The sequence below is a fragment of the Anabrus simplex genome, chromosome 7, assembly GCF_040414725.1.
Source record: "Anabrus simplex isolate iqAnaSimp1 chromosome 7, ASM4041472v1, whole genome shotgun sequence".
In the NCBI taxonomy this organism is placed as follows: Eukaryota; Metazoa; Arthropoda; class Insecta; order Orthoptera; family Tettigoniidae; genus Anabrus; species Anabrus simplex.
Window position 1 is genome coordinate 276,011,605 of NC_090271.1, and position 23,867 is coordinate 276,035,471.

The window sequence follows — 23,867 nt, forward strand, 5'->3', positions numbered from 1 at the left end:
ATAAAATAAAGTGGATTTGACGGTTCCACGAAATTGTAGTCAGTATCAGCAGCTTACAGAGGTGAACAACATGATAGATTTTACCGCAAATAAATTATGGAAGTTTGTTTAACCCAAGGGAACTAACACTATTTCAAAAAGCATTGCATACACTGGCAGAAAGAAAATATCCAAACACCAAGAAGGGGTTGTGCTAGATTGACGAAAGTTAGTAAGCGTGTTTATAAATCTCAAAGATGACGTTCATTCAGATATCCTGTAAATCACATTGTCATGGCGCTAGTGGTGACCCTATGACGTTGCACATAAGGTTTGCTTTAAATATGAGCTGTATTGTGCGGCGTGAGCGTTAGTTACCTATGAGATTGGACGGAGTGACTGGGTCAAGAATGCCTCTACGACTACGAAGATGCCAGTATCAACTCTGGTTGAACGAGGCCGTATAATAGGCCTACGTGAAGGTGGATTTTCCTTCCGCTCTATTGCAGAGCGACTTGGCAGTAATATCTCCACTGTGTATGCGTTCTGGCAACAGTGGTCACGAGAAGGTACGCTCGCAAGAAGACCGGGCTCTGGACGTCCACCTGGCACCATCGGGAGGGAGGGCCGGTGTATTCGGCGTATGGCTGTGGTGCAGCGGGCTTCGTCTACAGCAGGAATTCGAGCGGCAGTTGGCACCACAGTGACACAACGAACTGTTCGAAATTGGTTACATGGAAGACAGCTCCGAGCCAGAAGCCCTGCGGCGTGCATTCCACTTACCCCAAACCACCGCCGTCTGCGACTTCAGTGGTGTGAAGGGAGAACTCATTGGAGGATGGAGTGCAGGTCCGTTGTGTTTTCCGATGAAAGCCAGTTCTGCCTTGGTGCCAGTGATGGTCGTGTGTTGGTTAGAAGGAGGTCAGTTGAGCGCCGACATTCCACCTGTCTGCGGCGACGAGCACTGGACCTACACCGAGTGTTCTGGTCTCGGGAGTAATGCCCTATGACAGCTGGAGTACTTTCGTAGTTATCCCTCGCTCTGTGACTGCAGATGTGTACGTTCGTCTGGTGATTCGACCTGTTGTTCTGCCATTCATGAACAGCATTGCCGGGGGTGTTTTCCAACAGGATAATGCACGCTCCCATGCCACCCAACGTGCTCTACATAGTGTCGACATTTTGTCTCGGCCTGCTTGATCCCACGATCTGCCACAGTCGAACACATATGGGACAACATTGGATGACAACTCCAGATTCATCCACAACCGGCATTAACCATCCCTGTATTGACTATTAAGTGCAACAGGCATGGAACTCCATGCCACAAGGTGACATCGGGCATCTGTATGTCACAATGCATGCACGTTTGGATGCCTGCATTGAACAGTAAGATGATTACACTGGTGATTACACCAGAATGGCATTTTTGCGATGGATTTTCTCGAGCGGATATTAACCTGTTTTCTTGTATCTTTAATCAATTAAATATGTTACCTCGTCAAATATATTGTCAACATTTCCATATTCTGCATTTCTTATTTCATGGTGTTGGGATATTTTCTCCGAAAATGTATTAATAACGTGTGTAAAATTATAGTTTTTCGTGTTTAGTGATTCCGTGTACAGCGATTTTCCTCATCATCAAACTGGAACTGAAATCTGTCTGTCGTAAGTGAATGGCACCCTTTTCACAGGATATTCAACATTAGATTGGAATGAACTTTCATTGTATCCAGAGTGACGAAATATGTCTGTCAATATAAAGCGCTTTGTTCCGGTCGTTTCGGTGGACTAAAATGCTATTTGAAATCGCAGTCTATTTTCAAGCCTCATTTACGCTAGGATGACAAACTGTTTCCAAAAGTAGGTAAGGCCACATGAAAGTCTGCACGAAACCTCATCAATCTCAATTTTGCCCATGAATGTACACAGTACTCGTCATTTATCCACTGTTTCGTATTCAGACAGTAGTTTTTTTCGTGAAAGCAAGCCTGCTCTATTGATCTCTAGCTGACCATGATATTCATCTTCCTTTCAGTTCGGTTTCCTCACAGGGTGTAATGTCATCAACATATCTCGGGTTGCTAATCCTTCGTAAACCAATTTTCACACAGTCAGTACAATCGTCTGCCTTTATCCTGTTGAAGTATTCCTCATTAATAATAGGTCGGTGAAATTACTTCAAACTGTACACGGTAAAAAAAACACATCTCCCAAAAACGATATGTTAGGTGCTAACAAATTAAGCGCTATCAATTTGAAATATTTATGATCATTTGACTTTCCCAAAAGAAAATTTGATACCGTAGACATGTGTGACTCTGAGCAGCTGGTGGAGAGGAGGATGGTTCTTAAACTTTAAGGAGGAAGATCATGAAAATATTTTGAGAATGGTTACAAAACAAAATGGGCCAAAGAAAGAGGGGGGGGGGCGATAAATGGAGGAGTTAAGAAAATATTTGTAACGCTGTTGTTCAATAAAGGTAGAGAAGGAGGGAACAAGGCTAAGAAAATAGTTTGTAGTGTAATTGTCAAGGATGTCTCTATACCGCAATAACGAAAGGGAGAAGGTTTAGATATATGTCTAAAATAAGACTTTATTAATTAGGAGAAAGAAGGAAGAAAGGAATGTAAAGTTTCAGGATGACATATGCTAATGCCTGAATTTCATTGACAACCTTTCCATTAGAAGTATACCACATACGGAACTTGTTAAGGATTAGCATATATTGACGATAACTACGAGAGAGAATCATTATTATTAGAATAATTTCAATAGGAAGGATCGATCATGCTGAGTACTTTTATGTCTAAAAGCACAGATGTTGTTTTCCAACGTCCTGCCAAAGATATCACTTGAAGGAAAGATCATGTCTCACTCGTTTTAATCACGATACATGATCGGATTTTCAGGGTCAGTGCATGAAATAGTCGAGGTCGCCAATCGCCAAGATGGTTGGATATAATCAAAGCGAATACTGGCAGCCATGTGATCCTACGTACTGTAGAACTCTGGTCCAGAGAATCACCAACGTTAGGACACCTGTATGCAGATAATACCATCATCACCACCACCACCACCAGCTACCATCAGTTATTTTGAATTTAAATTTAAACGTTTTCGAATTAATCTTCTGTGATGTGTTCAGAACTGAAATCAAGTGTTTAGTTTCATCTCATCTCATTACAGTCCAAATTATATTACACTACTATACATTAACTTTTAGTGGAGACACATTGCTATGGATAGGACATAAGACGTTGAGGGTAAGAATACACATTTTACTTAGTAGAGAAATCCATATCAACAGTTATTCATGTTAAAATGTGCAAGTCAATTTTCTTATGAACTCTTTATACGACGACTTAAATGGACGAAGAGCTATGAGATACTTCTGATCAAGGAAACTCTAACTTCATTGCTGGAAGTAATAAGGCTGTAGGGAATTTCAAAGGAAGCATACAACTACTGTTGACGAGTTAACTACGCATAAATCTATGTTATTCGGGTAAATTAGTAGAAGTCGAATTTTACTTATATTTATAATATTCAAAGTTATAGAATCTTCTTTGTAGGATATCAACTGATCAAAATTGCACAAGTAGTACAATGCATCATTTTGATTTGACGAAAGATCATATGTCCATTTACGTTACTTGCCACGGCCAGCATTCACAATAATCTGTGTGCATATTAAATTATTCTTTAACTTTACTTGTGTAATTTCACTCAGTGCCTACAACTTGATTTAATTTGAGACATGTATTCTCAAACACAATTATCTAAATCGTTTTAACTTTTCGTTGACGAAATCTACACATGTCCACTAAGGCTGTTTCTCCCACTTTATTAAAAAAAAGCAATAAAGTAAAGCCATTCATGCGCAATAAATTACATTTTATCTCTTCTTAAGTACTTAAGTCTTGTACTTCACAGATGCTAATAAATAAGTCATCCGTTATGTCTTTGTTGGTATTTATTTCTGTACCACCAGTATGGCCCCTCCTAGGCAACACTTTATACACCTGATGACAGTGCATTCTCTCAGAGACAGCCTTTAACATTCTGAAATCTAATTGTTTTCTTTGTTTATTAACAGATGTCGCTACTTTTGGTTTAGCATTGCCACTTACGAGCCTGGAGTGTGTTATGCTTAGTAAAGAATTATACTTCTTAGAGAATTGCCACTGGACGAAGCCAGCTTTTAAAGATAAGCAAGAATTTAATATATGTAAAGATATGAATTCTGAAATATTAAGAACTTTTCGTAAAAGTAAGCAAGAAACATTTCAGTTTTTAAAACTTCATTTTCAGGAGGAAGATATATTGTATAAATATTACATGTACTGTACATAAAATTCGATTTAATAAACGGGGAAACAAGGAAAAGAACATCCAAGACCAGCAGGAGTCTGAAGATAAAATATGAGAAGGAACGCTTGATTTAGATCGAACAGGATTTTCAAAAAAGTAACACTTGGAACTTTTATAAAACATTCAAGAACACCCTGAGTAGATATGATCCATCAATTTCGAAACCAGGAAGGAAAAGTAGCTCATAGTGATGTGGTGAATTGCCATATTCTGGCAGACTACTTCGCAAAACTCGACTACAGTCACAAGGAACCAAACCCAAACTCGGACCCTCCGACCGTGGACGAAGTCACGAGAATCATCAAGACCTTAAAGAACAACAAAGCACCTGGAGAAGATGGGATTATTGCAGAACTTTGGAAATATGCTGAAAACAGAGTGATTGTTGAACTAACAAGAATCCTGCACAATATCTGGGAAGAAGAGAAGCTGCCAGATGGGTGGGCATCAGCGTTAATACACCCTCTTCACAAGGAAGGATATAAAGCAGACGTCAACAATTGCAGGGGAATATCGCTACTACCAGGAACATGTAAGTTCTTTTCAAAGGTATTGCTAGATAGAGCAGAAAAACAATTTGAACCGTAAATTGGTGAGTATCAAGGAGGTTTTAGAAAGGGCAGGTCATGTGCGGAACAGATCCTGAAACTGAAGTTCATCACAGCATACCAGAAACAGAGGACCATGAAATTCGTGCTCTCATTTGTGGACTTCAAGAAGGCCTACGATTTGGTAGATAGAGAAACACTGATCCGTATCCGAGAAGAAATGGGCCTAGATAGGAAGACCAGAGAGCTCATTAAACAAACTATGATTAACACAAAATCCAACGTCACGTTCAAGGGGTACTATCGGAATCATATAAGATTATAGCAGGGGTTAGACAGGGAGATGGGCTTTCTCTCCTTCTATTCAACTGTGTTCGTAACAAGGTCATTAGAGAGTGGCGCAAGGAAATGCAAGGAATAGGTGGTATACGATTGGGATATATGAATAGAGGGATTGTAGTCGACTGCCTAGCCTTTGAGATTCTGTCAGAGTGAATAGAGGAGGCACGGAACCAGATTGCCCAGCTCCAGGAACAAGCAAGTAAGGCAGGCTTAAGGATATCCTTCGAGAAGACGGTACATGACCAGCATCGAAACAGCGCCCAGAAGGATGAGAGCGGAGGGAAGGAGGATTCGTCAAGTAGATACATTTAAATAGCTGTCAGAGAAAGAGGCACTGATATCGAGAATCAACAAAATGAACTTGGCATACAAGCTAAGAATGAACAAGATCTCAATGCAAAACTCAGACATTACCAGACAGTGATCCGACCAGAAGCCTTATATGTAGCTGAATGTTTGAACCTGATAAAGGTAGGATTGGTCAAGAAGTTGGAACTGGTGGAGCGAAATATTCTGAGGAAAATACTGGGAGCCCAGAGAACAGAGAATGGATCATACAGAAAGAAAGCAAACCAAGAACTGTACCGCAGACACAATCCGGAAGGGGAGAGCCATGTTCTTTGGACACATCTACAGAATGGACACGGGAAGACTGACCAACCAGATAGTAAGGTTTTTTGAAAACAGGAAAACTGTGGTACGATGGCATCAAGAAGTGAAGAAGGACCTGACAGAAATGGGAGTACAAGGATAGGAAATAAGCAACAGGGAAACTTACAAGTCGAAAATAAAGTACACAAAGAGTTTTCAAGAAAACGTTAGTTTGCGGACGCAAAAATCACGGACGGAAGAGAGTAGAAGTTTGCAAAAAGAAAGAATTAAGGATTACTGGGGGCAGATCAAAACCCAGAAGCAGCTAAAATCGAATTCACATGGTCCACAGTTGGCCAAAATGAAAGAAAGGAAGAAAAAACGGGGAATAAGAAAGTGAAACCTGGTTTGATGTGATGAGGGTCCTGCGCTCCATGGATAATTGTTTAGCGTGCTGGCCTTTGGTCCCAGGGGTCCCGTGTCCGATTCCCGTCAGAGTCACGAAATTTCTACGATCATTGGTTAATTTCGCTGGCACGGGGCTGGGTGTATGTGTTGTCTTCATCATCATTTCATACTCATCACGGCGCGCAGGTCGCCTACGGTCGTCAGATCAAAAGACATGCACCTGGCGAACCGAACATGCTCTCGTGAACTCCCGGCAGTGAAAGCCATACGCCATTTAATTTGTTCCTTTTCCATTGTTAATTTTTTTATTGTATACAACTGACAAGGATGTATTCACGACAGTTAACCTGGAACTGAGCGCGCGAGTCAACACAGCGCCATCTTATAACAAAGCTTGCGTGTGACGTCACATATTTAGCACAAATTTTGTCTTACTTTGAAGCGTTATTTCACGAAAACTAGTTTTCTGGTACATATATACTTCTGCAACAGTAAGCCTCGTCGTTTACTTGCAAATTGAGACATTAAACATAATCTAAGTTAAATACTCTAGGCCAGGGTTGGCAAACATTTTCCGACTAGAGTGTCTGTGACGGTCTCGTTTATTACTTTTTGCTTCCTACTGTATCATCCTTTGTTTTCCTTTAAAATTGTCATGACTTCATTTGGGGATTAGATTGCGTTTATCAACCTATTCGAGTGAATGTTTTCTGACATCATTTTGCAAACTTCACTACAAATTTCCTTCCAAAAAACATTTTAAGAATAAGACGTATTTTTGCTTTAACCCTATAAAATGTGTAAAAACTATGACCATAACATAAATTGTGACTTCCTTATTAAAGCGTAATACTGAAATATGCCATGCAGATAGATTTTCGACCTGTTTATTACATATCGAAAGCATAAAAATATGTTAGTATGTAGTGCAGCGCGCCACATAAATAGTGTGTCATAGGTTCACCACCCCTGCTCTAGGCGATATACGCGTTCTACGCAAAAACTAAAAGCGTCATAAAATTTTTCTCTCCATGTACCCATTGTAATGAACGGAGAATTGCTATAGTAGCCCCTGTGTGTAAAGGAAAGGGTTGATGGGCATAAAGCTGAAAATTACAGTCTGGTCACTTTGACATGCATTGTTTGTAAGCTTTGGGAAAGCATTCTTTCTGATTATATTAGACATGTTTGCGAAATTAATAACTAGTTCGACAGAAGGCAGTTTGTGTTTAGGAAAGGTTATTCCACTGAAGCTCAACTTGTAGGATTCCAGCAAGGTATGACAGATATCTTGGATTCTGGAGGTCAAATGGACTGTATTGCGATAGACCTGTCTAAGGCATTTGATGGGGTAGATCATGGGAGAATACTGGCAAAATGAGTGCTATTGGACTAGAAAAAAGGGTGACAAAATGGGTTGCTATATTTCTAGAAAATATGACTCAGGGAATTAGAGTAGGTGAAACTTTATCTGACCCTGTAATAATTAAGAGCGGAATTCCTCAAGGCAGTACTATTGGACCTTTATGTTTTCTTATATACATCAATGATATGTGTTAAGAAGAGAAATCAGAGATCAGGCTGTTGCAGATGATGTTATTATGTACAGAGTAATAAATACGTTTCAAGATTGTGAGCAACTGCAAAATGACCCCGATAATGTTGTGAGATGGACAGCAGGCAATGGTATGATGATGAACGGGATTAAAAGTCAGGTAGTGAGTTTCACAAACAGGAAAATTCCTCTCAGTTTTAATTACTGCGTTGATGCGGTGAAAGTTCCTTTTGGGGATCATTATAAGTACCTAGGTGTTAATATAAGGAAACACCTTCATTGGGGTAATCAAATAAATGGGACTGAAAATAAAGGTTAGGCCTACAGATCTCTGCACATGGTTTTGAGAGTATTTAAGGGTTGTAGTAAGGATGTAGAGGAGAGGGCATATAAGTCTCTGGTAAGACCCGAACTAGAGTGTGGTTCCAATGAATGGGACCCTCATCAGGATTACTTGATTCAAGAACTGAAAAAAAAAAGTCCAAAGAAAAACAGCTCGATTTGTTTTGGGTGATTTCCGACAAAGGAGTAGTGTTACAAAAATGTTGCAAAGTTTGGGCTGGGAAGACTTCCGGGCTGTCAGTGGAGAGATTGCGTGGAGTGACATCAGTAGGTGAATAAGTTTGAGTGATGTCTTTTAAAGTAGGAAAGATCACAATATGTAAAAGCTGAAATTCAAGGGGACAAATTGGGGAAAATATTCGTTTATAGGTAGGGGAGTTAGGGATTGGAATAACTTACCAAGGGAGATGTTCAAGAAATTTCGAATTTCTTTGCGATAATTTAAGAAAGGGCTAAGAAAACAACAGATAGGGAATCTGCCACCTGGGCGACTGCCCTAAATGCAAATCAGTAGTGATTGATTGATTGATGATTGATTGATTGATTGATTGTTTGATTGATTGATTGACTGATTGATTGATCGATTGATTGATTGATTGATTGATTGATTGATTGATTGGTTGATTGATTGATTGATTGATTGATTGATTGATTGATTGATTGATTGATTGATTGATTGATTGATTGATTGATTGATTGTCGAGGAACGTAACTGTACGTTAAAAAGTGCCTCAAGGTCACACTAGCCACCAACATCTTGGATAAGTGTGGCAATCCAACTGACAAGCCCACTGCCACATCAGGCTGGAACGCTGGTAAATTCAGGTGTTTCCACAGTTCAGTTCTATATACAGTATATATCACGTTAATTAAATATTTTGAACGATCTTCTCGTAGCCCTGAATAATAACCAAGATATTATATTGGGCCGATAGCGTGTGAAGCGAGATCGGCCTCAGGAGAACGAAATGATTTGTAAAGATCTTGCTCGCATCTTCAGAAGCAAATTATGGCATTTTCAGTTACGCTTTGAATGTGTCTCATTGTTCACACGGCATAAGAACGAAAGACTTTTATGTCTAAAATTCTGTATGTATTCTTTTTTAGTGAAGTAAATCATCATCCCCAGCTATTTCTATCCTCCTTCTGGTTCAATATTTGATGTATGAAGGTATTAATTCACTTCATATTCCCTTTGTTCTCTCTCTCTCCGGGAGAAGTTGGAAGAAGCCTGACACGTACAGATGAGACGGAGCAGTGGCAGGGGGTCGGGGAGAGAACATGTATGCAGTGGTATCAAGACAACAGGAGTGAAGATTAAGGTAACTGTTGTAACCAAGGTTGAAGTTTACAAAACACAACTTTTATTGCTTCACTTTATGATATTTACACAAATAACAGAAATTTATTTTGAAGCAAAAAGGAATATTGAATCTTGAGAAAAGTCTGTCTTTATACAATATGTACAGGTTTGCAGTCTTTATATACACTTCTATCTTGAAAAGATAGTCTTTGTGAACTGACACTTTGATAGTCGAAAACTATCTGGCACACTAACATAAATGTTCATGAGAGTCCTTGTTTGTTGAAGTGCCTGAATTCCTAAAAAGCAAGTTCAATTGATTGAAGAAATTCCACCTAGCGAAACTAAGGGAGCTTGCATAAATTAGGGAATGAAAATGGCTTGTAAAAGAATTACGGAACATAGGCAGCGGAAACAGGTAAGGGAGCGGTGACCAGAGGTGAAACCTCGTACTGCCAGAAATTCAGTCCACCTGGTCGAAGCACATTTTCAAGAGGAGTAGCCTCCGTGCTCGACGTAGGGTGTATTCTGGAGCTGGACACCGGGGCAAGTGGGCAAGTGAGCAGGCCGGGAGCTCCTATTTATAGTACACTCGATGGTCAGGCACGCGCACTGAGAGCTGCGCGTAGAAGCTAGCAGAATGATACACAGGCGCGCGTGCAGCTGGCTGGCGGAGCGAGAATGGAGCGCCGGACATACAACAGTAACAATACAAAAGGAGATACAGTACTGTACTTGGAGCGTTCAAGTGCCAAGCTCGGGAACAGTTGTAGAAGCCCTTCGCAACATAATCTTAAGAAGGAAGTATTTCAACCTCTCCAAGAATGAAGGACATACAGGGTGTATCAGGGGTTATGACTTTTACAAATACTAGAGGAGGACACATGCATCAATTTGAGATAGGGATTACCTGTTCGGAAATGTTTCAGTTGCCGGGTAAAAGCCAAATTTGTTTGGGGATACCAACGAAATTATTGTCGGTTACAAAAACTTACGAGTATTTACCTGGAGATGCACTGCTTTGTTTACCTGCACTACATACACATTATATAACAGCTGCTGCAAGTGACAGTCCGCGGCCTCAATGCAGCCGTGGCAACTGGCGTATCCGGTCGAGGAACTCTGACAGCGTTCTAACGATGTCACAGACAGATAAAATTCTTACCAGCAGCTCCGCTTCAGTCTTTATAAAAGTACGCCTTCGTAGCTTAACGGTAAGTGTTTTAGCTGCCGTCCTCGGGGGCCGGGGTTCGATTCTCGGTACTGCCAGAAATTAAAGAATGGCAGGAGGGGCTGGTATTTGGTTGGAATAGTACATTCAGCGCACCCCAATTGGGGGTGTGCCTGAAAAGAGCTGCACCACCTCGGGATGAGGACACGAGTTTACTTACTTACTTGCTACGGTTTACAAGAATCACGCGAACGAGCTGGCCATGCGTTAGGATGGCCTCTTCTCATTCACTTGTCAGGGAACGTCTAATTAAAGAATCATCATGTTGCTTGACGAGCCTGTAATCTACGATAAACGGCTTTGGCGTAAAATGGCATCATATGTCAAATTTATACTGATACCCTCCTCTAGCGTCCCAGAAAATATGTACCATCATCACGGAAACCCTCCGTATAAGGAGTAGGACAGGGTCCGTCAGGGTGCATGCACCGGTACGCGGCGCAAGGTGCATAAGACTACTTCGCTAGTTTGACCAGAGTACAGATCTCCCACTCCTAGATTTTGAGCAATAGCTCTGTGTCTCTATTTCCCTACGCCTGTCTCGCTTGCTCAACCTATCTTCCCCCACTAATTTGCTCTGCAGCACTCCACCATCCGAGCCGAGTTGAGCCGAGCTTACCCGAGTCGCCCCGTGACAAAACGCTGATCCTAACCGAACAGAGACGAACCGAGGCACGGTGCACAGAACCTTAGCGCCTCCTTTAACGCGCGTGAGATTTTGGGCGTTTGAGTGGCCCTGGAGTAGAACCATGCAAATTGCCAAAATTGTACACACACAACGTACATCAAACCTCAGACTGTTAGTGTCAGAGAAAGATAAGGTTTGATCAAGGAAGACTGAACTTCTAAGATTCCGATGAGGGAATTAGATTTTTCACACCAACAGAGCATTGATAAAAAATAGATGTAAGACTTTTCAGGTGTTAGTGGATAGAGCCCGACACATCCCACTCTGCTCAGTCTGCTGTCAAGATTTTGTAAAATATTGCCTCATGTTTTATGCTCTATTAGTGTAAAAAATCTCATTCCCGCATCAGGAACTTAGAATTTCTATTAGGAATTAGGAATTAGGAATTATTATTAGCAATAATTCCATTGTTGAGATTAATCTCCCGTACGCAGTTATCTTGTTAGCGGCTCTACTAATCGGCTTCTGATAAATTCACCTGCTGTTGGCTGTTGCAAAGTAGGTTTCGGCCTAGAAGTGGCCACGACTGGTCGTCGGTCTGAGAGTTCTGCACTCCGACCGACCAGTGCGGAGAAGGTGAGGGGTTTGGCGGCCTTGGCTTATACTAGGAATTGTCCCGGCATTCGCCTTAGTGAAGGGGAATGGAAAGCCACGGCAAACCATTCTCACGACAGCCGACAGTGGGGACCAGCCTCTCAACAGTGGCTCTACGTCTTTGTATTCGGGATACGGAGAAGGGATGATCCATACCGTCGGCTGTCCTGAGAATGGTTTTCGGCGGTTTTCCATTCTCCTGCACATAGCGAATGCCAGGGCAGTTTTTAACACAGGCCATGGCCACCGACCTTCTCACAAATATCCTTCTCCAACACAAATTTCCTGGCCTGAGAGATGGCGTCACCGTCCAAGAGGATCGCCTCCCCATTCAGGGCAGAAATTAAAACAATTTAGTAGTAACTGACCTGTCCGCCTCTATGGTGCAGTGTTTATTGTGATTAGCTGCCATCCCCAGAGACCTGGGTTCGATTCCCGGCTCCGCCACGAAATTTGAAACGTGGTACGAGGGCTGGAATGGGGTCCTCTCACTCGTGAGGTCAACTGAGTAGAGGGGGGTTTGATTCCCTCCTCAGCCATCCTCGAAGTGGTTTTCCGTGGTTTCCCACTTCTCCTCCAGGCAAATTCCGGGATGTACCTAACTTAAGGCCACGGCCGCCATCTTCCCTCTTCCTTGTCTATCCCTTCCAATCTTCCCACCCCCACAAGGCCCCTGTTCAGCATAGCAAGCGAGGCCGCCTGGGTGAGGTACTGGTCCTCCTCCCCAGTTGTATCCCCCGACCAAGAGTCTGAAGCTCCTAAACACTGCCCTTGAGGCGGTAGAGGTGGGATCCCTCGCTGAGTCCGAGGGAAAAACCAACCCTGGAGGGTAAACAGATTAAGAAGAAGAAGTAACTGACCTGCATACACTCCAGCGTCAGTGAGTAGGGTCTGACACATCTCACTACATAAGTTTTTATTCCGTGCCTGAAGTAGACGGCAGGTCTCCTAGACGGTAACGCTGTCTCTCAGGCTAGGAGATTTGTGTCGGAGAAGGAGATGTGCGGAGAAAGTGAGGGGATTGGCGGCCTTGGCTTATACTAGGAACTGTCCTGGCATTCGCCTTAGTGAAGGGGAATGGAAAACCACGGCAAACCATTCTTAGGACAACCGATGGTGGGGACCAGCCTCTCTCCGTCTTCCGAATACAGAGGCGTAGAGCCACGGTAGAGTCGTGGCCATACCTTCTCTGCTCCATTGGCCGGTCAGAGTGCAGAACTGTTGGACCACGGACTAGCCGTGGCCACCTGCTCTACATCAGCCGGCCGACAGGTCTAAGACGAATCCATGGTTTTCTAGAGTGGACGCCTGAAAAACCACACATCTAATTTTTCAAGGAAGATTGGACAATACGTATGAGGGGAGGAGCCAAAAATTTGTAACAGGGAGTAATGCTAGGCTCATCTGGGCTCCATTTTTAGTGATAGAAGTTTCAGAAATAGCTGGCAGGTAAGACAGTGGTAAAAGCGATTAAATTTTTCCTCGTTACCTGTAGAGTTAGTAGGTCCTTCAGCGGATCAGTGATAGAGTGTAGACTTCTGGACCCCAACACTGAGGATGAAAAATTGACGTGCTTTGCTGGACTCTTAAAGGGTGAGAAAATGGCCACTCGGCCCTCCATGTCGGATGAAGTCATCATGCAAAACTTGAAATCTATAACTTACCTTAATGAAGTCGTGCTTTGTCTCCTCTCCAGTTCATATTTATTTAAGGGGAGGTATGACTGATTTTTTCCTATTTTGCGCCAAAAGCTCTGTTTTCCTTTGTATTAAAAAATAACCCAATTCTTTCTCCTTGAGAATATGATTTTATTTTAGTCATTCCAGCTTTTTTTAAAGCTTGTATAAACCATTTAATAATACCCCGTAGGGCATTTAAAAGCCCAGAACCACACCCACACATCCTTTAATGCAATGGAAAAAGACATTGGAGAAGTCCTGTGGAAGAGATCCATCGAGAATGGTTTCCGTTACACATCAATACTGTATGATGGGGATGCCAAGACCTACGCCCATTTGAATGAGATTGAAGTGCATGGTCCAGAACAAACAATTAAGAAAGAGGATTGCATAACTCATATTTCTAAGCGCCTTGGTACTGCTCTTCGCATCACTGTAAAGGAATGGAGGGCGAAGGGTTTGACACTGTGTGGGTGAAATGAGGGCAATTTGAAAGAGAGCACTATAACTAAATTGACCCGTTATTATAGGAATGCCTTAGGCAATAATATTCCAGATGTATGGAAAATGAAGAGGGCAGTTTTTACAACTCTTAGACACAGTATGTCAACTGACCACAAACCTCAGCATTTGACTTCTCCTAAAGGTGTCGTCTCCTGGTGTTTCTACAACCGAAAACAGGCAGAAGGAAAACCAACGGATAGCAACAGTAGAATAAGTTGTAGGCTTAGTCCTCCTGTTGTAGAGAAGATAGCACCTGTATATTTACGACTAGGCTCAGATCAGATACTGCAGCGTTGCACAGCGGGGAAGAGTCTGATTTCTAACGAGTCACTCCATAATGTAGTGTGGAGTAAATGCCCGAAGGAGACATTTATTTCCAAGACAAAACATGAACTTAGTATCCTCAGGGCTGTCTCATAATTCAATATGGGGCATAACAAAACTCTGGAAACCCTTCACTCTATCATCCATCCCAATGACCTCAGTTTCTCTATGAAAGATACAAGATTCTCAACGTATTGCTCGGGCACAGAAGAGGGGCAGTGATCATAATAAAATGACTACAAGACATGTAAAATGACAGAAGACATCTAAGGAAGAAACCACAAGGAGATGTGAGGGGGAAGCTATGGAGTAGGGCAGTACTGAGCGAGTAAATATTAACTTGCCTTTTTCTCGCATTGCTCTTTTTCAATGCTTTGCTGTGTACAAAATGCTCCTTGCGATGCAATTCTTAGCAGATATTGTTGTTACTTGGTAAGGTTGTTGCTAAGGGTATCGTTATGTAAACTAATTCTGGGTTTGATCTGCTTTGAATTTTAGTATGAATTTTGATAGGTGGTTTCAAACATTTAATCCTTTTTTTAATATATAAAATGATAGTTTAAATATTTCTGTAAAGAACAGCAACCACTAACACCAAAGCCAATTACAATTATTGTTTCCATACTTCTTAACTAACTTATATGTGTTTTAAAATTAAGCTTGATCAAACAAAATATTTGTCGTAATGGACATTCTTATGCCACCACTTTTTAAATACAAAAGGGGCAATAATTCAAAAAAGAATAAAGATAATAAATCATGCATTAGAAAGTTAGATGCCAGCAACAGTCTATGCAAGTGGTTAAAATTTGGTAATTACATGATGAAAACGGTGGAAGTTGAAACATTCAGTTATACCTCCTCCCCTTAAACAGAAATAAACATAAATGCTTGAATGTGATGATATAGAATCTGGTAATGTACTTTTAAGAAGGAAACATGTCATTATATTTTAATTAAGTTGTTTCTTTTTCAAGTATAATACTGTAATCATACGTTTTCTTTTTCGGGTAGTTTATAAATTTATTAATACAAATTAGTTTAGACAGATTGAAGAACGTAGCAGTTATGAAATAAATTGATAGGTTCAATATCGTTAATGCAAAACCACTTATACCGGCATTAGCGAGGAATTTTCTACATTAGCAATAATTAACGCTGAAATGTATACTTTTAGTCTATATAACTTATTCCATACTTCGTCAAGTGGCAATCTCTGATGATAGGAAAGTGAATAAAGTTCCATCCCCCTATTAAGCCCTGCATCTGTAAAATATTATTCTGAGTTTCTTAAAAGTACGCCCGATTACATACATCTGATTCTTGAACGAACAAACTAGCATGCATACGTCCAGACAGACAGACAGACAGACAGACAGACAGACAGACAGACAGACAGACAGACAGACAGACAGACAGACAGACAGACAGACAGACAGACAGACAGACAGACATTGAATCGGTGGTCTCTAGATCTTTAGATGACATTATAAGTGTCTTGGACGAGCAAAATTAACATTTTCTTAATTTAGGAATGAAACCTAAATATTATATACAGCTATATTGGGATTAATTTCTCGGGGTGTGAAGGTAATCGCTTTGTAATCGAAACAAATAATACTTCTTCAATGAATTTCATCTAACATATGTATTTACCATACAATCACTTATCATTATTACATCCATTAACATTCATATCTCACACTGTTTTGTCTTTCATCTACGTTTCTTATCGATTGTTATGCTAACAATTTTCTTTGATATCCTCAGAGTTTTCGGAGTAATATGATCTTGCAAAAGGATTGAACAAGCTACCATTTGTTTTTCCAGTCTTTGACCGGGTCAGGGATGCAATGAATGAACCATATATAGGCTAGTATTACAACGAGGTCGCCGCAACCAAGGTGATAATTAATGACTGATAGATGCTTTGAAATGATAATGGAAAGTGTTGCTGGAATTAAAGATAACCGGGAAAACCGGAATACCCGGAGAAAAACCTGTCCCGCCTCCGCGTTGTCCAGCACAAATCTCACATGGAGTGACTGGGATTTGAACCACGGTATCCGGCGGTGAGAGGACGAAGCGCTGCCGTCTCAGCCACGCAGGCTTTATAAAACGATTATTGTTTCCAAATCATGATTTTATTACATGTTTGGTTTGAGTTTTCTTACAGTAATTTTCTCCTGTTTTTATTTTTATTTTTTTTTTACATGCTTTACATCGCACCGACACAGATAGGTCTTATGGCGACAATGGGACAGGAAGGGGCTAGGAATGGGAAGGAAGCGGCCGTGTCCTTAATTAAGGTACAGCCCCAGCATTTGCCTGATGTGAAAATGGGAAACCACGGAAAACCATCTTCAGGACTACCGACAGTGGGGTTCGAACCCATAATCTCCCGAATACTGCATACTGGCCGCACTTAAGTGACTGCAGCTGACTCCTGTTTTGAGAGACAACGTTTTATCCTACTACTAAATGTTTCGAAACAAATTATTGTACGGGAATTAAAGAATTCAAGCTGAAAATATCGTGCTTAAGGAACTCATACCTCTCGATAATATGCACATGTGTAAGAAAAGAGTAAATGTTGGTAATAAGGAGTAAAGTGTGAGGCTGATTGATGAGTGTACGTTATTTAAAGGCTAAACTCTTCCTACAGCATCAACTTGAAAAGCCTATAGCATTAAATAAAATCCAGATATCACAAAAATCCCACTTTTAAAAGTTCAGCTACCTATTTTTCCCTAAACGTTCTATAAATGTTAAATTTTCATGAAAAACAACTACATGGCTCCAGAGATATTAATTGTTTGTCCGTCAATGTCAAAAGTTTGCAATGTTGGGTAAGTGCCCCTTAACTTCGCTGTTACATTCATTCATACTACGTTTGCAGCAAAGAGAAAAAATATGACCGTACGATATGAAGTGAGCCGTTTTCCATGGCTTGAGCAGCGAGTTGGACAGCGCTTGAAGGCTTGATGTATGGTCAACAGACTGGCCGCAGGCACTTAAGGGTCATGCGAGAGGGATGGACGTAATGTTAACCCTCAGCTCACAAAGAGCTCGGAGCTGAGGGCGCATGGCACACTATAATTAAAACATTATCACTTAATTAAACTCATGTCCGGGGGAGTAACACTGCCATTGTTTCACCTCGGCTTTCATCTATCCATGATGGCAATCAAAAGAAGTCACCTTTATCATAGGAAGCTCTGTTCCCCAGGTGAATAATTTGCCATTCCACACGAGCTTTCATGCGATGGCTTACAGGTAGGAGATGAGTCATAGATTATTATTTTACGGATAATGATTTATCCTGTTTGCTTTCCTTTATCTCTTCGTTTGGTTTAAATAATATAAGGAAGTCCTCATTACGTTTTTGAAAGTGTACAACAATCGGGATGCTCGAAACCTATGAACAAAAGTACTTTATTAAGTTATGAAATTAAGTGTACTCGTACTTAATTAGGATATCAAAGTACAAATATAGATAAATAGATAGATAACATTTTTACGGCTCTGTACTATCCCCTAGTATAAACCACTACCACCCTTACCATTACTCTTATTATATTGTATATTATTATTCCATGGAATTGCTTGTTTTACTCTTGTTGTAGTTGTTATTGTTTTTGATGGGTAATTATGTTTTAACTGTTCAACTCGTTGGCTGAATGGTCAGCGTACTGGCCTTCGGTTCAGAGTGTCCCGGGTTCGATTTCCGGCCGGGTCGGGGATTTCACCGTTAATTGGTTAATTCCAATGGCTCGGGGGCTGGGTGTTTGTGGCGTATTCAACATTAGAAATCATTCTAGGCAGGGCCCTCATCTTCGCAGATATGCAGGTCGCCTAATAGGCCGTCTACTAGAAAAAGACCTGCACCAGGCCTCCCCGGAGGCCATACGCCATTATTATGTTTTAACTTTATTTTATTATGACCTGTAATTTGAAGCTAGTAGTAAGCTCAACCTACAATGTTGTAAGCGTTGGAAATGCTTCAGTTGTGTGTGAATTTGTATATGATGATACTGGATTAAGAATGATAAACTAATAGTGAAAGTCCACAGCCTGTTTCCAGTCATTTGATCGGGTCAGGAATGGAATGAATGAATTAAGTCCCATCCAGCGCCGAGTACAGGAACTGTGCCGGCTGCCGAAGCCTGTCACAGTGCTCTGGGGCAATGAATAATGAATGACAGATGAAGTGAAATTATATTGGAGAGTTTTGCTGGAATGAAACATGACAGGGAAAATCGTAGTATTCGGACAAAATCCTGTCCCTCCTCCGCTTTGTCCAGCACAAATCTCACATGGAGTGATCGGGATTTGAACCACGGGACCCAGTGGTGAGTAATTTTGTAATTTTGTACTCTTTCTGTTGCAGTTGTTGTTCTTGTGTTGTTGGGTAATTATGTTTTAACTTTATTATCACCTGTAACGTGAAGCTAGTAGTAAGCTCAATCCCCCCCCCCCCCATGTCACTACAGCCCTTGAAGGATCTCGGCCTACCAAGCGACCGCTGCTCAGCCCGAAGGCCTGCAGATTGCGAGGTGTCGTGTGGTCAGCACGACGAGTCCTCTCGGCTTTCTAGACCGGAGTAAGCTCAACCTATATTATTGTCAGCCGTAGTGTTAAGCACTGGAAATACTTAATTAGCATATGATGATGCTGGATTTAGATTGTTAAAGTAGTGGTATTTATTGTCATATTTTATTTCCATGGATTCTTCTTGTTGTACTCTTGTTGGGTAATAATGTTTTAAAATTATTATCACACTACCGTAAGTGACCATTGCCACTAGGGCATTTCCCAATTGCGATGTATTTGTTAATAATAATTATTGTTATCACTATCAAGGCTGTTGCCTGGGAGGGGGTTGAAAAGCATTATTACCCGGTTATGGACTTGTAGCTACACGAACTATACCGCATGGCCAACTTCTTCGGTAGTTATTTCTCAAGAATATGGTTAGTGTCATATTTTACACTAATCAGGAGACATGGGGATCGAACCCTACTGTCGGCAGTGCTGAAGATGTTTATCCGTGGTTTCCCATTTTCACATCAAGCAAATGCTGGGTCTGTACCTCATATTCAAGCATATGCAATAATTCCGGTAATGTGTGAATTTGAACGAAATTTCCATGATTGAATATTTTGATCATGAGTATTCACATTCTATATATTCTAAGGGTTTTCCAGTGCCGCCAACTGTTGACATTATAAGAGGTGTTAGAAATTTCGAAACGTTATAAAGTACATAAAATATAACAGAGCACTCAAATATAACACAGAATCTGCGTCTGTCAACCAGTTATTCGACGCAAACTCAAATCATTGAGGAAGGAGGAAATAATAACTAACCTATGGAGATCGGACTGCAATGTTCAAACGTTATGCGACACACGTCACAATGTTTGGAAACTAACGACACGGATCTGCCACAATTGTATACCTTAAGAAACCACCAAGCTCAGCTGGATCGATCTCACTACCCTTGACATGGAAGATCAAGAACAAATCGACTGCGTAATTGAGTTCGAGTGTTAATAATTTAAAAAAAATCATCTCCATATAAGCCGCGAAGGCCCTGGGAGGGGAGGAACGTTTCCACTATCCGTAACCTGGTTGCTTGTTGGGGTAGAGTGGTTAGCTCTACGTCCGGCTGCCTTTGCCCCCAGGAATTAACCTGGTACTTATTTTTACTGAAGGCTGAGGGAATCTCACGGTCATGTGCACCACCGGAAATGGAAATCTCGTTTCTTAAATTTTTCAACTTCCTCTTGGAGAATCGAACCTACGTTCTTCCGGATGAACCATGCACACCTTCACCGTCTCGGCCAGGCAGCCCCTTGTTAATAATAGTAATAATAATAATAATAATAATAATAATAATAATAATAATAATAATAATAATAATAATAATAAGGTAAGGTAAGGATTGTTCTGCCCGAAGGCAGGTCCGAACCTCCGCAGAGGTATTCCTGAGCCGGAGTTTACTTGCGGTAGGGTGGCCAGTTCCTTTCCGCTCCTCCATTCCCTTACCCCCCACCAACAGCGCGTTGCAACCCATCCAACTCCTGACCACGCCCAATGTTGCTTAACTTCGGAGATCTCACGGGATCCGGTGTTTCAACACGGCTACGGCCGTTATAATAATAATAATAATAATAATAATAATAATAATAATAATAATAATAATAATAATAATAATAATAATAATAATAATAATAATAATAATAATAATAATAATAATAATAATAATAATACCGAACGAGATTCTCTATTTCCACTCTAAGCACGAAAGACCACTTCGAGGATGGCTGAGGTGGGAATCGAAACCTTTCTACTCAGTTGAGCTCCCGAGGCTGAGTGAACCCCATTGGAGTCCTGATACCACTTTATAATTTCACGGCAGAGCCGGGAATCGAACCCGGGCCTCCCGGGTGACAGCTTATCACGCTAACCACTACATCACATTTAACTAATTTCAAAACAAAATTGTGTCTACTTTCAAAGAATATCTCATTCATCATCATCATCATCTGTATCTGTTTACCCTCCAGGTTCGGTTTTTCCCTCGGACTTAGCGAGGGATCCCACCTCTACCGCCTCAAGGGCAGTGTCCTGGAGCTTCAGACTCTTGGTCGGGGTATACAACTGGGGAGTATGACCAGTACCTCGCCCTGCTATGCTGAACAGGGGCCTTGTGGAGGGATGGGAAGATTGGAAGGGATAGGCAAGGAAAAGGGAAAGAAGCGGCCGTGGCCTTAAGTTAGGTACCATCCCGGCATTCGCCTGGAGGAGAAGTGGGAAACCACGGAAAACCACTTCCAGGATGGCTGAGATGGGAATCGAACCCACCTCTACTCAGTTGACCTCCCGAGGCTGAGTGGACCCCGTTCCAGCCCTCGTACCACTTTTCAAATTTCGTGGCAGAGCCGGGAATCGAACCCGGGCCTCCGGGGGTGGCAGCTAATCACGCTAACCACTACACCACAGAGGCGGACGAATATCTCATTCACAATGTATTTGTTTGAATATCCTACACAGGTACGCTGTATCCTACCAGGTGTATGCATATTGCATAAGTATTTCCGGTTTCACTAAGAGATGGCGCCAGCGAACAGTACGCAGCGTATGAATTTGACAAATACATCAGGTTTGTTCCTCTGACATTAACCTACGAACGCACAAAAACACTAGCGTCTGTGTTGTATCGTTCATTGATCATGTCGACTTTTGTCCCTGAAAAAGAACATTTCCGGCAGACATTGCTTTTCTTGTTGAATCAAAAGAAAAAGTCTGTCGTAAGTCATCGTTTGCTAGTAGAAACCTGTGGTCGATTAGAACATGTGAGACATGATTACAATTGATACGTGGTGATCTCAATGTAAAAAAAACCGTCCGCGCTCTGGACTCAAACTCAACAGTAATTGACACAAGCATTAAATTTGTCAAAAGAAACAATCGGCAGACGTTTACGAGCAATTGGGAAGATCAATAAACTCGGTAAATGGGTCCCACGCGGCTTTAATGAACGGAAAATGGAAAATCGCAAAGTCACGTGTGAAATGCTGCTTCAACGCCACGAAAGAAGATCATTTCTGTACCGAATTGTGACGGGTGACGAACAATGGACTTCTTTTGAAAACCCGAAGCGGAGAAAATCGTGGCTGACACCTGGCGAAGCCGGTCCATCAACACCAAGGCCTAATCGCTTAGGCGAGAAGACCATGCTTTGTGTCTGGTGAGCGGTATTGTGCATGATGAACTCTTAAAGACCGGCGAAACCGTTAATGCACAACGCTGTCGGCAACAAATGATTCATTTAAATCATGCATTGTCGAAAGACGTCCGGAATAGGCCAGAAGACATGGCAAAGTGATTTTGTTACACGACAGTGCGCCGGCTCACACAGCCAACCAAGTAAAAGACACCGTGACATCGCTTGGACAGGACATCCTTCCGCACCCGCCGTACTACCCCGATCTGGCGCCATCTGACTATCACCTCAATGGGCCACGCGCTCGCAGAGCAGTACTTCAGCAATTTCAGTAATTTGGAAAATGGATCGACGAATGGTTTGCCCCAAAAGACAAGCAGCTTTTCTGGAATGGTATTGATAACTTACCTGAAAAATGAGCGAAGTGTGTAGAAGACGATGGTCAGTATTTTGAGTAAACAAAGAATGAATTTTCCTTGAAAATTACGTGTATGTTTACCACAAAACTGGCAGAAACTTATACATACATCTGGTACAATGTTAACCCACACATATGAATCAGAGGAATGGCATGATAAAGAAGAAAGTTATTTAACACCCCAGCTATTTCCCGTCAATATTCAGCCAGGCTGTTTTACGCGGAACGCAGCAGTAATCCCATCTATCGGAGATGAGTGGCAGAAGAAGTCAGAAAGCACATCACAACAAACAATGGTCAATGTAGTATTATTGTTGATCTATTTTATGAGCATTCGATATTGTAGGCCTTCACATTTACTTTCCTTCCGACCCTGGAATACCAGTCTTATCACAGTCGGTACGGTAAAACTGAATAAAACATCAATGATCGAGAATTGTATTCTCTATAACTTTTGTTATATAGTACTTTTCGATAGGACCAATAAAATACAGTAGGTATTTAAAAATTACATTTTCGTCGCCTTCCCCTAAACTACAATTTCATCCAGGGTGAATACAATTATTTATATCCTAGACTGTAGTTTCTTATTACCCGACTCTATATACCGATTTTCATTAAATTCTGTTCAGCCATTTCCTCGGCATTGATATGGAATTAGTAACAAAAGTACAAATTTATCAATATCTCTCATCATAGCCGGCATGGTAAAAATGTATAAGACATAAATGATTGGAAATATAATTCTGTATAGTTTTAGTTATGTAGTATTTATTGTTGGGACCACTAGTGACATAACATATTTGGGCCTTCCCCTAAACTACCATCTGCACACCAGGCAAATGCTGCGGCTGTACCTTAATTAAGGCCACGGCCGTTCCCTTCCCACTCTTTGCCCTTCCCTGCCCCATCGTCGCCATAAGACCTATCTGTGTCGGTGCGACGTAAAGCAAAGGAAAAAAAAAATTCCTACCATCTCACTGAGCGTGAATAATAAGATTTATAGCCTAGACTATAGTGGCTCATTCCCTGACATAACATACCAATGTTCATTCAATTTTCTTCAGCCATTTTCTTGTGATACGCGTACATACATACATGTCATTCATGATGTATTTGAATATTCATACATAAGTACACTATATCTTAAAATGTTAAACCACACTGACTTATTCTTATGATTTATGAAATTACCGAGAAAAGATGTGATAAACTTGTACAATTAACTTTGTAAATAAGACTTTCTGAAAAC